Raw genomic sequence first — 16,194 nt, forward strand, 5'->3', positions numbered from 1 at the left:
TTGAATAGTCCATCCATCAGATCTATATCTGTCCAATTTAGAGACAAGGATGTTGTGTGAGACTGTGTCAAAGGCCTTACAGAAGTCAAGGAAGGTGACATCAGTTGCTACTCCCTTATCCACTAATGCAGTCACCCCATCATAAAAGGCCACCAGATTAGTCAGGCACAATTTGCCCTTAGTGTAGTCATGTTGATTGTCTCTAATCACCTCCCTGTTATCCATATGCCTTGACATAGCTTTCAGAAGGATCTGTTCCATGATTTTACCGGGCAAAGAGGTGAGGCTGACTGGTTGGTAAATCCCATGGTCATCATTTTTACCCTATTTAAAAATAAGCATGATGTTTCTTTTTTCACAGTCACTGGGGACTTTTTCTGACTGCCAGGACTTTTAAAATTTGATGGAAAGTGGCTTAGAGACTACATCTGCCAGTTCCCTCAGGACTCTGGGATACTTTTCATCAGGTCCCATAGACTTGTGTATATTCAGATTCCTCAGATGGTCTGAAACTTGATCTTCTCTTATGATGGCTAGGGCCTCATTCCCCCAGTCCCTGCCTTGAGATTCAGGGACTCAAGAGATGTGGGAAGGGCAATTGACAGTGAAAACCAAGCCAAAAAAGTTGAGCACCTCAGCCTTCTCCATGTCAGTTGTCACCAAGTCAGTCAATCTGCCATAGAAGATTCTCCTTCCTCTTCTAGACAGGTGGATCCCATCTCTCCCTAGTAATCTGTATTTGTCAAAGAACATCCCATGACCATAGAAGCCAAAGCCCTGGTGACAACACCAGCCACAAAGCCAGGTGCTGATATGCATGAGGCATTGACTTCTGCCTACACCTCTGTCTCTGACTGGCAAGACAGAAGATAACTTGGGCCCTTGCCTCCTTCACTTGTGCCTCCATAGCACTGAGTCCTGCTTTATATTGCCCATGTTATGCTGCACTGTGTCCTTTGTGCCCACATGGAAAAGAAATAGGGGATAGTTGGTTGTGCTTTTTACCAGCTGTGGCAGTCTCCCTGTGACATCCTGGGTCTTGGCTCCTGACAAGCAGCAAATTTCATTCACTGCATACCAGGCTGGCAGAAGGGTACCTCGGTGTCTCTCAGCAGTTACCCACTACTAGCGCTCACCTCTTCTTTTGTACCTTTGGTTTCTCCCTGTGACTCTTGCTCATTGGCTTACTCCACTGTCAAGACTTTGTATCTGTTGCTGGTTGGTACATAATGGGGTGAAGTGATTTCCTGGTGCCATGGGTTACTGGTGCCCAAGACACCTCATTCTTCAAGGTGCTGTCTGTTCACTGTTGACACTCTTTGTTTGGTAGTACTTGGAGGTCAGTGCCATGGGGCCCTAATATTTCTTCTCACGATGCCTTGAACACTCTAATTCTCATTCCCTCTCCCTAATACAGAGTAACCTGCTGAATTCCCCCTGCAGGTCGTCCACCCACTGCCCAAGTGACTCCACCACAGCACACCTTGCACAGATGGAGTTCCCACCCTCCTTCACCCAGGAGTGTGGGGCATGGACTTCACAATTCCCCACCAGGACAGCAGCTTCCCTGATAGAAAGCTCTTTCTGGGTGGCCACCTGTGCTTGTCCCAGGCTAGCCTGGCTATCCCCACATGATAACCTGTGTATTTCACAGGGTATTAACATCAATGCATCTGATAGGCTTCTTATGCTGAAATTAACTTGTTCTATTTTGACTTCAGTTGTCAGGATGCTTGAAAATGTCTATTATAAATTGCTTCTGACCTTACAGTAGTCTCTTAAAGTCATGTTGATTCGTGGAGTCTCTGTCCCAGGTACCAATAAATGGAAAGGGTGCTCTTTTCATCAGGAAAAAAACCCCAAACTATTTTAAAAATAATTAATAAATTTTATCAACATTTTTCCCCCGGTAACATGTAGGGACCTTAAACCATGAACTGTGTTAACTAGACTGAGTAAGCACAGAAAAAAAAGACAATTCATAAGCAAACACGTAGAAAGTTGAACCTGTACTGTCTGAAATTGGAGTATATTTTTACGTATTTCTCAGGACTGAGAATAATGCCTTTTAATGTGATTTGTTTTTATGTGATGGAGACTTGACCTGGCTCTGTGCCCCCAGGGCAACCATTAGGCAGACAGTAAATCCCAGCCAGCATAAGTTTGGTTACTTTTGCTCTGCAGCTTGTTTTTCTATGTTTTAGTATTAATTCATTTCTTGTAATTAAGTTATTTTCAAGTGAAGGTTGGAGAGGGAGTGCTAATGTGAATTTTGTATGTACTAAAGCATCTGAATCAACATTAAAATGAGGTCACATCTGGGTTCTCACACAAATGAGGTTTGTCTTATTTGACAGTCTTTCTGGCTCTTCTCCACGTTCTGGCCTTATTATGAAATGTGTAATATTTTGTGACTGCATTTTTTAATAAAAGCAGATGCAAAGTGTGTGAATCTGCTTGATAGATAAAATTTTACCATTTCTGACCAACAGATGGAAGCTGTTGATTAAAACGGAGTCACTTCTCAATGTTAATTGGACTGACATCACTGTATAATAGACTTCAGCTTTAAAAAGGCTTCATACTGAAGTAGATTTTGGACACTGCATTTTTCATTACTGTATAATTGAACCTATAAATTGCTGCTTCAAAATGCACAACATTTCTCAAAAACCCATCATAAATTTAGTATGTTATACTTAAAACTTGTGAGGATAAAACTGGTGTTTGTCACATTTTTCTAAAATTCTGTATGGTTCCTTTCTCATTTTTCTTATGGAGAAATGAGGAGAGGAGATGGAGTCAGAAGAGGACTTTTAGTTTGTATGTACTTTCGTATCCCACCACTGTGCACATCTGAGATTTTATTTGGTTAAGATAAAGGTATCCTTGCCTCTTCAGGAAAATGTTCTGAAGAACCACCTTTAATTAAAAATTATTTAGTATGGAAATACTAAACCATGAACTAAGGTTATGAAAAAATATGTCCATGATACTGTAATTTAAACATGTCAAAGATCTCCATATCTGAGAAGAAGAATTTCTGAGGTGCTGAGGGAACTATAGAATCCAACCTGCAGCTTCTATTTTTTTTTTTTTTTTTTTTAAAGAAAATTTTTTCTTGTATCCTGTCTTTGTAGCATAGAAAATTATGCTCAGGTTTAAGATTTAAAGAGGTTTAAATGCTGCAGATGAAAAATTAATATATGATAATTCATTTACTAGTTCTGCATGGAAAAATTCTCTATGAACTTCATTATACCTTCTTCCCTTTCAGAGGAAACAATCCTTAGTGGATGCTAAGGACTGAGCAGCTTGTGCCCTAGCATAATTTTATTAAGGAATATTGTTATGAAATTCTGTCCTCAACTAACCTGGAACAGTGCTATTTTTGCTCTAATTACAGTTTCACTTTTTTGCCATTGACACCTATAAAATAGGATGAATTACTTTCTTAAGGTAGCTATCTTGAACATCTGGACAACTGAATGACTGGGCCTACAAAACCTATTACATGTGAAAAATGATCTAAAAGGCCCTCTCACAGATGTTGAGACATAATCTTATTTCTAGATATTTAACTGTGAAGCACAGAGGGAATCTCAGGGAAAATTTATAATGAGGTTATCTGAATACCTAAATGAAGCTTCTTGCTTACAGCATATTAGTCAGAACTTCAACTAATACAATTGGTTTTATTCTACTGTACTTAATGGACCTATGTTGATTTATATCATCTCTGAAGAACAAAGTCTTGAAAAACTAAGATTTATTCTGAATGTGAGGATAGATAAAGTAGATGAAATGTTCTAGACCATGAAAAATACCTTTGGTACCCAAAAAGAAAGAATTATAAATCAGAAATATTTCAGCTACAAGTCTAAAAAGCCTGTATCCAGACATGAATCTCACCTTAATGGTTCTATTTTTTTTTTTTCTAAACCATACCATGAAAATCAACAAATCTGGGTATAAGGGGAAAAAACAAACAGGTTTATTTTACTGTACAGAATAAGTAATCATAACTGCTACTAAATGTTAATAGATTAATTCAATCACAGAAATGTGAATAATTTTTCTATATTAACTTAACTGTAAATATTTTAAAATTGCAATTTGTTGAAAAATTACCATGACATTTTTCTCACTCACAGTATTGTGCTTCATATTATATAAAAACATGTTAAATTATATTTTACTGAGATCCCAGAGAAATGAAAAAAAATCTGGCAATAGAATAACCTTAGTAATCTTTCAATAATTTTTATGTAGAGCTTCTTATCTGAAAAAGAATGTCATTGAGAGAGAAAGTTAGCTGAGAGAACTGCAAAGCTGAATGGTTCTAAGGTGAAACAGAAAATGAGATGAGGTACTTATCGGATAAAAGGCCTACATTTCTGCTTATAAATGTATTGCACACCATTTCAAGTATAAATTTATACAATAAGAATTTAGGGCCTGATTTTTAAGAATGATCAATCTTTTTGTAGACATGCTGTGCAAAGGTATTTTGGCATCACACAAAACCCTTAAACATTTTAACAGAAGTATAGGAAAATTCCCACAACTTTTAGCTCACCCAAGAGAAGAGCAACCAGGCTTCAGAAACCTTTTCTAATTAATTTTTATATCTATAAAGAACAGTTTGATGTGGAGAAACACTGCCAGTGGAATTACTAATGGTATGATAAGCTTGCTCAAATGTGTTGTGGAATATGGAGATTCTGAATTAGAGAGTACAAAACCTTGTTCTTTGTTCTTATGCATTCTGAAGGATTATAAGAACCATTGCCTTGTCCACTTTTGGCCAAATTCTAGCTTGAAAACTTATCCACAGGTTTATTTTTCTGTATGCATACATTCATGTGTAAATGTAAACATACTTCCACAGAAATATCCATTTTGTTCAATCAAAAAAAAAAAAGGTTCCATGAATCCTGCCTTATTTTCTGAACTAAAATCACCATTAAATCTAGAAAAATTTCTGAAGGAAAAATAAATAAAGGAATGGATGCTGAATCTTTGGACATCTTTCCATTTTTCTTGTTTCTTGCCCTGGTCTCTTTGTAGCTTGAACAACACCTGTAGGGTATGTGCTTACTTCCAGGCAGTTTACACTGATTAAGGTTTGCATATATTAAGCAATGTCTTCCACCAGTACTCTTGAGACCTAAATTGTTAATGTGGGAAAAAATCAATAATGGAAGTAGTCTGAAATAAGCAGCATAATTGTATTTCATATGAAATTTGATTTACATCTTTGATGAAATAAGAATTTGAGAGGTTTAAATTAGTCATGGATTTTTGTGTGCGTTAAAAATTACATCAAATATTTAAATTGACTGGAACACCTGGGGCTAAATCTACAGAAGGACAGAAGTGTCATGGAACTTAGCAATGCAGCAAGTATTTAAGATAGATACAGAGCGCTTTATAAAACACTTGGGGACAGTCACATTACAGTCGCATAGAGGAACTAACAGCAGACACAGTGTTGAGTTTATAGTATAGAAGTGAATCTTTAACAGACATTATAAAAAATGCTAAGTGGAGGACTTTTGCTCAGACTCTGACACTCCTGTGGATGTACATGACTCACTCTACAGAGCAGAGAGGGAAACATCATCTTGAATCAAGAGGTAAAGTTCCCAGTTAACAGGAGACTTATCACCAGGACAATAGGTCAATGCATTAGACTTACTGCAGGTGTGCTGCTCAGTTACACTGCGGGCTCAGAACAGTCTCACTTAATTACATGCCCTGGGTGCACCAGGGAGTTAAGTCTTCAGATGTAGAGTTGCCCTGCAAATAACTTAAGATGGATTGAGGAGAAATGGATTTCTCTGATCAAGATACAAAAATACAAACTCTATTCTTTCTTTAATCACGTGTGTTTCAATGGCTTCATGTTAAGGAACAAGGCAAGGAGAGAGAGGAAAAATGAGGATAACTGCCTTTTCTGGCTGCAAAGATTTGCAATCACATTTCTTCTGTGAATACTTTTATTACTGCACTCTGAGGTATTCTGAATACCTTCGCAAAGATAGCTACATGTTACATGCAATAGTTCAACACTCATTGGACCAGACAATATGAACATGACTTTAGACTACATTTCAGAAAATTGTTTGGGAATACTCTAGTTCTACATCTGACCCGTGCTCCATTAAATCCTTCAGATAAAAATACAGACCTTTGAAATCAGGTATGGGAGTCAGGTTTACCTCTCTTAGGCAAGTGCTCTGTTGACCAGGCTAAAACAATGCATGCTCATTCTTTGTCCTGTTGAATAAATATACACATACTACCTTGGTTTACCTAAAAAGAGTAAGCTTAAATTGCTTCAGGCGGAGTAAAGAACTGAAAGGAGGTGCCCTACATCCTAAATCAGTGTCCTATCCCTTGAGGTGCCGGTTAGTTAAACTTTCTCCTCCCTAAAAAATGACTACCCATTCTTCGATTTTGAATAAAAAAAGGAATCTTTTAAATGTAACAGAAAGACACTAACAGGGGTGTGAAAATACATTTTTCTTAGCCTTTCTTAGTTCCTAGCTTAACGTTCTGAGCTCTGCAATGGCTTTTGTGGCTCCCGTTCCTAAAACTCATTGTGTATTTCGTAAAGAAGTTACTGCCTAATCTGGCTGTTGTAAAAGTTAGGTGCTGCAGAACTTTGTGATGTGATGTCTCCATTCCCTTTGTAGGCCTACAAGTAAAATGGAATTATGTGTAAGCAATGCAGGTATCCTAAAGTAGATGGATCTAAAGAGTGACTGAACCAGATGAGGGGCATTCTTCAGTTCCTCTCAGAGAGTAAACTAATTCCAGGCTCCCACTTCCTACATGAAATTTTATCTGCTCAGGTTTTGGGTTATATGGGACTTCACTGCCTTTTGCTGTTGCGGTCTGTTGAGGGTCTATTTCTTTTCTTATTTGAATCTATGCACACTTAAAAATTAACCCCACAGTTTTTTTACAGTGATGAAGGTTTAATAATAAAGTTATGGAAAAGCAAAGTAGGCAAATTTTCATATATTTATATTCAACATAAATCAATTACTAAACTAGCCACGAAATAGACAATGGTGATCTAATTGCCTACTGATTCAGTTAAATGAAAAGTTTAATGATTATAAATCAGTATAAAAGTATAATCAGAATAATAAAAAATAATTGTGTCACTTATATTTGCAATTCTAATCTTTTTTTTAAATGTAGAAAAATTTGGGCAGGAAAACTGAAGATAAGGGAAAGCTGAAAATAAAGGGGCATATTTAATGACTGAAGGAACTCTTTAAACTAGGTTAAAAGTTGACAGAAGTAAAGAGAGCATGACTCTATAAAACACTAGGGCTTCTTGTGCATTTCATTATGGAGCTGAGCAGGCAGAAGTGAGATCAATTATTTCAATAGACTTTGGATCAGGGCACAGATAATTTTAAGATAAATTATTTGAATGAATTACTCCTGAAATATTTATTTATCATTTATGCATTTTCTGGAGTGGGTAAGAGAACTTAATATGTATGGTTTCCTTAAAGTTTTGGGATAATATATTCGTGAAGAAATATTTCCATTATTCACATTCCTCTACCAGAACAGCTTGAAATTTATCATACTGACTGCATAAAGTACAGCTGCACAACTTCTCTGACTTCAAGAGTTAGTAAATGAATGACTTAGATTTCTTTGGAAAAAAATAATCCTGAAATACACTGGATTTCTACTATGCTTCTGAAAGGAAAAAAATGAAATGGCTTTTTTCATGAGTGAAAATGACAGCGTATGGGAGAGTAAGATTTTACAGAGCAACAATGAAGAAAATATCTTACAGAATATTTTTAAAAGGAAAATAATATAAAATAAGGCTTTTTCAACTTACTGATCACGTTATTTTACTATAATAAAGTATACTTATGGAAAGAAATGGAAGAGCATGCAGGCTACGGGTCAAGATTAGCTCTGTGCACTAGAAACTGGTTATATCCCTAAAATAAGCTGAATGAAGGTTAGTACTACATCGATATAAATGATTTTGAAAAATTATTATTTTTAATAAGCAAGACCATGAATGGAATATGAGTTGAAATACCCAGAATGATTCTTTTGGCTTCTCTTCTTTTTTTTTCTTTTTCTTTTAATTCTAGGCTTTTCAAACTGATCAAGCAACAGGGTTGTTTGATTATAGAAAAAATGATTAGCAACAACACAAAGCTCATAAACCCAGATCAATATCTCTTTGTGAGGATCATTCAGTCACCACAAACCAAAATACTGAAAGCTTCCCTTTTTTCAAGTCTGGAGAAAAAGTGCAATTCATTGGACTGAAAAAGTTTCTGATAATAGTTTCAAATATGGATCCTTAATAAAAAGTCCACAAAATAACAACAAAAGAGAAATGCAGAGATGAAGTGGTTAATTTTGCATTATCTGTTTCTTCAGTCACCACAAGGTATGGTAATAAAATCTTACTCCTGGTGTAATCAGGACTTGCCTAAAGCTCTCCTTAACAAAGTATTGGCAGCTTTTGGAGAAACATGTACCTGTCAAGTCTTGTGCTATAAGTAGGAAAATCACACATTTATCTATTTGCTCTGTATTTTCTATCTTCTTTAGGCAGTTCTCCAGTGTCTCTCACACTTAAGGCTGCTGCCTCTTGGCATAAATCCTTAGCTATGGAGGGGTTCCAGTGTTGCCCATCAGTGGCATTGGGCGTGTCACCAAGCATTCAGTATGAAACTCTGCATTCAAAGGAAAAGCTAGACAGCATATTCTCTGCCAGCAGTCTAGTGTCCTAGCACAGAGTGTTGTATGACCTAACATACTTCAGTGCATATCGATCCTGTGACCCCTGTATGCGCACACTGTATTGCATTTCTCCCCCTGCCCCCTCCTTTGGCCTTATTAGGTGGATGACGTGTGGAATATTATGCACTGATATTCTCATGTTTTTAACAATCTATGCATAAACAATGCTCTATTGCGCTATGTTTATGGTCCTGCATGTTGCTGAAAACTAACAATGCGGTTCCTTCTACTAATTTCTTACATTCAAGATTGCACCTATAAATGTTTTGGCTGTCTTTCTGCCTGTTCTGATAAGGTTTGAATCCTGTCCTTTTTCTTCTTTGCAGGTTCTGGTTTGGGGCATGATACGTGACTTTCCTAGCCAGTCACTTTCCATTTGTGCTTTATCTCTTCTCAGTAAGCCAATATGCTGCACTGAGTGTTATGCTGGGGTGTGTTATCATATATATGTGTAACCAAATGTGACATAACACAATGCTAAAGGGCAGCTAGAATTACTCCCATTTGCAGACCTGGAAGTTGTTGTTACTGTGAATATCCATTCATGGAGGATGCTCCTGAACTGCAATAAGTTCCCACTCTCATGTTTATTCCTGTCTTACATAAAGATAAAGAAGTCAGAGAAAAATGGAGTAACATTTTCTCAATGATTATTCTTCTCTTTATGATTCCAAATGCTACTACTCTTTCTACACTTTATATTGACCGGAATCTTCCAACTTAGAAGGAAGTGAACAAAAGTCATGTGCCTGCTGTTTTGCAAATTCCAAAGTGTAAACAGTTATAGTTAAGCCCAAAGAAGGAGGAACCAGTCCAGAAGTCTGTACCTAAAAGAGTGAAGACATCCTGTGGAATTTTAAGGAAGTTACAAGGTCTGGACTTCATTTTACCTAAACAAAGTGCTGGCCTCTATCCCTTCTACTTTTAGATGAGAGACACATCCTTATGGTGCTTATCATCCTTGTACCCTCTAGAAGTATCTCCTTTCTCTCTGCTTAGCATAGAGAAAACCTAGATGACCTGCTCCAATATGTGCCTCAGATTCAGTTCCATTTCAGCTGCCTTAATGCAAAAAGTCTACCTTGTGTCTTTATGCCTCAGTTACCCATCTTTCAAATGGGTATAATAGTTATTCTTGACTCCAGAGGGGTGTTAACAGAGCCTAACTGTGGCTGTCTAAATTTCAAAGGCAATGAGATCATGATCTGTAACAGATAAACAATGAGCATGTTAGCATGAAGGAACAGGAGTGCAGAGATATTTTCTAGATGGGTTAGGAGTTGTAAGAAAGCAGATCTTTTTAGTCAGAAGGAGATATAAGAATGCATGTAGGTACTTTTTCATTCTGCTCGTCAATAAGATTGTTAGGGGATTTATTACAATAATTAAACCAAGTTTCTTTTTGTTTTATCAAATTTAATAGGGGCATTTTTAACTTGCAGCCAGAGAGTACTCTGACAGATACCTGGCAAAAATAAAAGAAGAGAAACGCTCATTGTCATTCACCTGGCAGAGATGTGAGAAAGACCACTCTCTGGTCTTTCTCTCTAAGCATGCACAAAGAACAATCTTTCTTCCTACCATCAAAATTCCTACATAAATCCACACCTTTACATGGGGTGCTAGTAACAGAGGGCATCCTCTCTGCTGGCTGTCAGCATGTGCATTTGAACCCCTCCTCCAAGTGATTAGATGACACATGGGCAGCAACTGTCAAGCTGGTGAACACTCGTGATTCCACTACAGTTTGTAGGGATAGAAACACTGCAGAGAATTGGTTGAAGGCATTTCTGCAATTCTTGTTGTGTGCAGAACCATATGGACCAGGCAGCATGAACGTGTCTTTCCAAAACAGCCCTGGAAAGCCTGTACTGCTGTTATCTGTGTGTTACCTACATTGTGAATAAATGATGGAAGAGATACTTTATAGCACTTTTTACAGTGCTTACATAAGCAGTAAGTTCACTAAAAAAGTGTGTTCTCTGAACCACAAGCAGAGGAATGAGAACATATGTAGCAGATGCCATGATTTCCAAAAAGCCAGTATTATTTCTCACCGCTCTGATGAAAACCCTGCAATAAAATAATCTCTTTCCCAGTTTGTCAGCACATTTATCTGAATAATGGAATCATTAGAGTGAAGTGTAAGTTATTGTTTGAGACATGCTTAAATGCATAATGTAATATCTTTTGTCTTTTAACAAGAATATGTGTATATATGCTAAAAGGAAGCCGTGTTGGGATAGTTTGATAACATTATCTTCTACCTTTCTTAGACAAAACTTCATTAAAAATCATATTGAAAGGATTTTCTCCTTTCCTGTAACACTGGAAGCAAAAGTCACACATACTCCTGTCTGGGACTATGTCAGATTGCTCCAAAAGTTCCACTTTGAAACCTCAAGGCAAATAAACTCCTAACTGAAAAGCTTGGCGTTATTCAAAGAGACACTTAGGGCATTCTGACTCACAATGCTAAAGCATCTGTCAGGAAAGGCGCTGTCATTTGCCACCTGATCTAATTCTTTCTGACAACAGATGTGAGCTAACTACAAAACCTCAACATCTTTAATACGCTGATCAAATTTCATTAACAAAGCATGAATACTAACAAGATTATAAAATATAGTGCAGTTTATGCTCCACCTATAAGTAAAAGTGTGATTACGTTTAATAGGTGAAAGGGCAGGTTAATTGGAGGTAAAAGTTACGTTGTTGCTCATCAGCATGTTTAAAGTTTAATTACCATGACTGCATGGCACCAACTGTTTATTAATGTCCAAAATTGCATAGCAGCTGTGGTAGTTAGTACCCCTAAAATTATAGCCCCCACACACATTGTAAGGACTATCTAGATCAATTTACTTTTCTGTTTCTGCAGATGAATTCAAATTTGAATTTTTAATACATGTCAAAAAGAGCTTTACTATAGGATTTATAGAATTTTTCTTAAGGACACAGAGTCTCAGGCAGGAAAAAATGAGATTTTCTTCTAAATTATGCCAGACTATACCACCAGGGTTGGTTGAGGAAAAAGAATAACTGCCCAGAAATGCAAAAATGTTTATTCTTTACCTATCCATAGTATGTTTACCTCTATGTTTTTATATCATGCCTTCACTTCTCCAAGCAGTAACATGCACTACAACCCCTTCATTTTTAAAATAAACAAATAATACACCTCTATTTGTAAATCCTTAAAATTACAACACTGAAAAAGTGTTTTTGCAGTACACATATCTGATATATAGCCAAGGTAAAATATTTATTGACATCACCATTGACTGATAAAATCTAATATATGCTTCTGATTCTCGGCAAAATTCTATGAAAAATCTCACATTGCATTAATCCTTTGTAAAAATATTAAATGATGAGGGGTTTTTTGTTCCAGGTGTTTAACTGTAGTTTAAATGCTTAAGAATTAAAGCCTTTTAAAGAAAAGACTTTTCACTTAGTCATTAAAATATTACTACAGGATATAAAGTGATTTGCTAAACTTTTAAAACAGTATTATGATATATACTTCTGTATTTCTATACCTTTGAACTTAATTATCATGTACAATATACATAATTACAACTTTCATTATAAACTTCCTTAAAAGTTAACACTGTAATAAATACTGTAGATTAGCTGAGAATAGCTCTTATGTCAACTTTTATGATATTCTCAAAGTTATGTTGATCAGTTATGCCACAGAGCTGGTATATACTTGATTAATAGCACTAAATTAATGTATTCACCAAAACTGTGTCTACAAAAATTAACTCTCTTTGAGTGTATAATAATGGCTTTGTGAGAACAATTGCATATATAATACACACATTGGGAAAAAGCCTAAACAAAATACATGCTGTGTCATTTTTCAAATTGCCTTAAAGGAAATGCATCCAGAAAGTGCTGAGTACCAAACTGTGGGAATCAGGCAGGTGCTCTAAAGTATCCTAAGCTTTTCTAATAATAATAACTAAAATAATGTGCCTCCTTAAACATTATAAGTAAATCTTGTTTGGTCCTCTTTGCTTCATGTTTCTGTTCCTTAGAACTTTTTAAAACAAAGCCTGAATATTTAGTGGGAACATACAAGCACAAACCCATGATGGAATCAATATTTTTGAGTGTATATGTCGTCATTAAGGCATCTTATTTGCGCTGCATAAATTGTAGGCATAAATAAGAACCAAGCAAATGTATCTGCTCATCTGATCCCAATCATTCTTTAGCAAAAGTGCTGATTTTTCACAACTTCCTAGTCAGTAAATTGAAAGAACACAAGTTGCAACAAATATAAAGAATGATGACAGCTGCAGAAGCCTGTTCTATATCAGGATTGCCTCTGGCAGACTTCCAGTCAAATATAAAATATTTTATCACTGTTTTGGTAGAATTAATTTAGGGATGTATTTTTCTTAATTCTGTGTTAATCTCACTGATGAATACAGTGATAATTTGTTAGTGAGAAATATGAGTTAAACATTATAATTTAACACTCTTGGATATTGTGACATTGCAGAACATAACTAATAAATTTTCTAAATAAACCCATTAAGGATATGATACAAAATAATACAGTATAAGAACAAGCAAGTACTTTTGAGGATACCAGCTATGTAGGTCAACAATGAAGTCTAAGTGAACAGCTCTGTCCAACTGCCATGCAGCAAAGGTGCAACATTTGGGATGTCTACCATAACCTTGGTAGTTCAAATACAAGAGCTGCCTGAAAATTTCATGTCTCTGAAATCTACTTTTTCTTGTTGGTTTTCTACCTATCCAGTTATTATACTGTTTAGTGACAAAGTACACTGCTAGGAAAGGGAAAGTTTACCTTGCAAATCCTGAATGAATATGGAAGCTACAGTATAGCTATTTCCATCATTTTATCCTTGAATGTGGAATACCAATATCAACAAGAGTAATCCCAACCTCAGTCTGCAACGCAGTGTTGAAGTGAAACTGTCAGTATCACACCTGTCTTCAGAAAGAAAAAGGTGTCAGGTCTCACTATCAAACACAATACCCTCAATAACTCATTTTTTTTTTTTCCAAGAGAAACGAGGACATATTCCTTATTTATTTGTATCCAATTAAAATATTGAACTCTTAGCCTGATTTTTAGTACGCCTATTTAACTACAGTTGCCATTGCAGTTTAATTTCCTGTTTACCAACTCTCATTTGATTTCAGGCCACACAAATATCAGACCTTCCTTTCTAATAAAGAAGAAACCCCGTGATGTATATGCACTGAATGGGACTCATCCATGGGAGGATGGGACTCCCACTACTCTTAAATCTCTACTTGCAGCCTCCTCTACTTCAATTCTATTCTTCTATACTTTCCCTGAGATATGTAAAAAGTGTACCATGATCCTAAAATTGTGTAGACCTTCAGCAGGTCTTAATTCTTCTTCAAGTTCCTTCCTCCTTGTTGCCTAAGTACACTCAATCTATCAACCTCTGTTTCTGGGTGTGAAGTCCAACACCAGGTGAATTGTTTTCTGCTCAACCTGGGAAAGCATTTCAATTCTTTCAAATTCCAGTCTAATATTAGCTACAGGTAACACATGACAGGAAGGGCATGTTTAGAGGAGTTTGCTTGTACTGACCTTAGAAATCAGAAGTTGACAGAGCCTTTAAAATTTTCTAAATATACTTGGTTTTGTTTACATTTCTCTGTTTCTTACTGAACTAAAGTACTAAGGTAATAGCGTTTTCTTAAAAGGGAAAAGCTCAGTGACTTCCTCTTGTGTTAAATACAGACCTTTCACTCTCACAGTCTGATCCTCACCGACAGGTACAGATGCTCTTATGTCTCATCCAAACTACATGCAGATATCATTTGAAAAGTTCTTAACTCTTTTTGTCAGAGAGAGTCTCAGCTGACTCTCCATACAGTTTAAAATCATCCAGATAGAGGTATCTCAAAAAAAAAAAAAAAAAAAAGCAAACCAGTTTGCACAGTGAATCTGAGACTTTTTTTCCTCAAAGGATGACTAATGCTGAGTCATAAATTATTAAAAGCAGACATGAAGAAGAGTTCTCTTGGAACATTCCTTGATAGTTGAAAAGGGTACCCTGGCTTGAAAAATAATGATATCTGAATAGTGAGATGTCTCTTCCATAGAGCTCTCTGTGACATAGTCACAGAGGTATTTATAAAATGATTTACCTTAATATTCCTTGTTGCTCCCAATTCCCTCTATGTCAATATGAAATTGGAATCCCATCAAAGGTCCTCTCGTAGTTTATGCACATTTTTATAAATTTTTTTTTTTTTAGGAATGAATAGTTGATATAATAAACTTGCCAATCAGTCATAGGATTTTTCATTTCTTTTTTTCAGCACATCAAATATCCATGCATTTTTGGTCATAGATCTCAGCTGACTGAAGCAAGTTGTTTCCATATCCATGGGACACTTGTAGTAAGCAAATCAATAACAAGTTCAGTGTGCATCTACTCTTCCGTTATGCTCTGCATATGCAGCAGTAAGTTCTCCCTGTAAAATTGTCTGAAAATGTTTTATTAGGTGCTAGCATGGAAAATATTCAAACTGAAAACAGTGGAATACACTTATGCTTGATGCTAGCAAGATTTTTGTTTTCTTGAAAGTCCTTCATTATAAAGTTGATGTGCAATATAACCGTCTTTAGTGAATCCTCATTGTTGCTGTCGTCAACAGTTGCATCCATTTCTGTTGACATTCCAGAGACATCTTGACAATCTGATTAAAAATTAAGTGGGGTTTTCTGTTTACCTTCCATTATCAGACCTCTTCATTTTAATTAGTTAGCTATTTGCTTGTGCTGGTGATGTCATACAGTGGAAATTGGTGTGGAGCTTGAATGGCTTTCTTTACATCTTGCATTCTTATTGTTTATGATTATTAGTATTTATTGTTTTTGATAGTAATCATAATGTTTTCAGAACACTGGCCAGTTGAATCAGGCTAGTGAAACTATGACTATCACATAACTAAGAGGAAAGTGCTTCAGTGAAAAGCTTATGAGAAAGTCAAATTTTAAACAAATAGTTATCCTAGTCATCTCAGCAAATAGTTGGAACTGATAAATACACCCTGTGTAAATCAATCTTTATATGAAAAGTGAAAAACATAATGCAGAGAGGTACTGAGAGTGTGATGTAGAGAAACTATGACAACTAGGACAGCAAATCCCTCAGCTTAACAAAGATCACTTTTCAGAAGTGTTTCTTGACATTCGTCCTAAATTTTACCTCTTCTGAATGGCTCCAGTTTCATTTAGCTATATCACACTTTGCTAAATTGAATAATTCCTCTTCTTGGAAGCATTTATTGCCTCCAAGAATAGGACAAACCTTGCAAAGAGCAGCTTGACTCCAGGATGAATTCCTCTGCCCAGTA

Source organism: Egretta garzetta, unplaced genomic scaffold (assembly GCF_000687185.1).
Source record: "Egretta garzetta isolate BGI_Z169 unplaced genomic scaffold, ASM68718v1 scaffold503, whole genome shotgun sequence".
Lineage (NCBI taxonomy): Eukaryota > Metazoa > Chordata > Aves > Pelecaniformes > Ardeidae > Egretta > Egretta garzetta.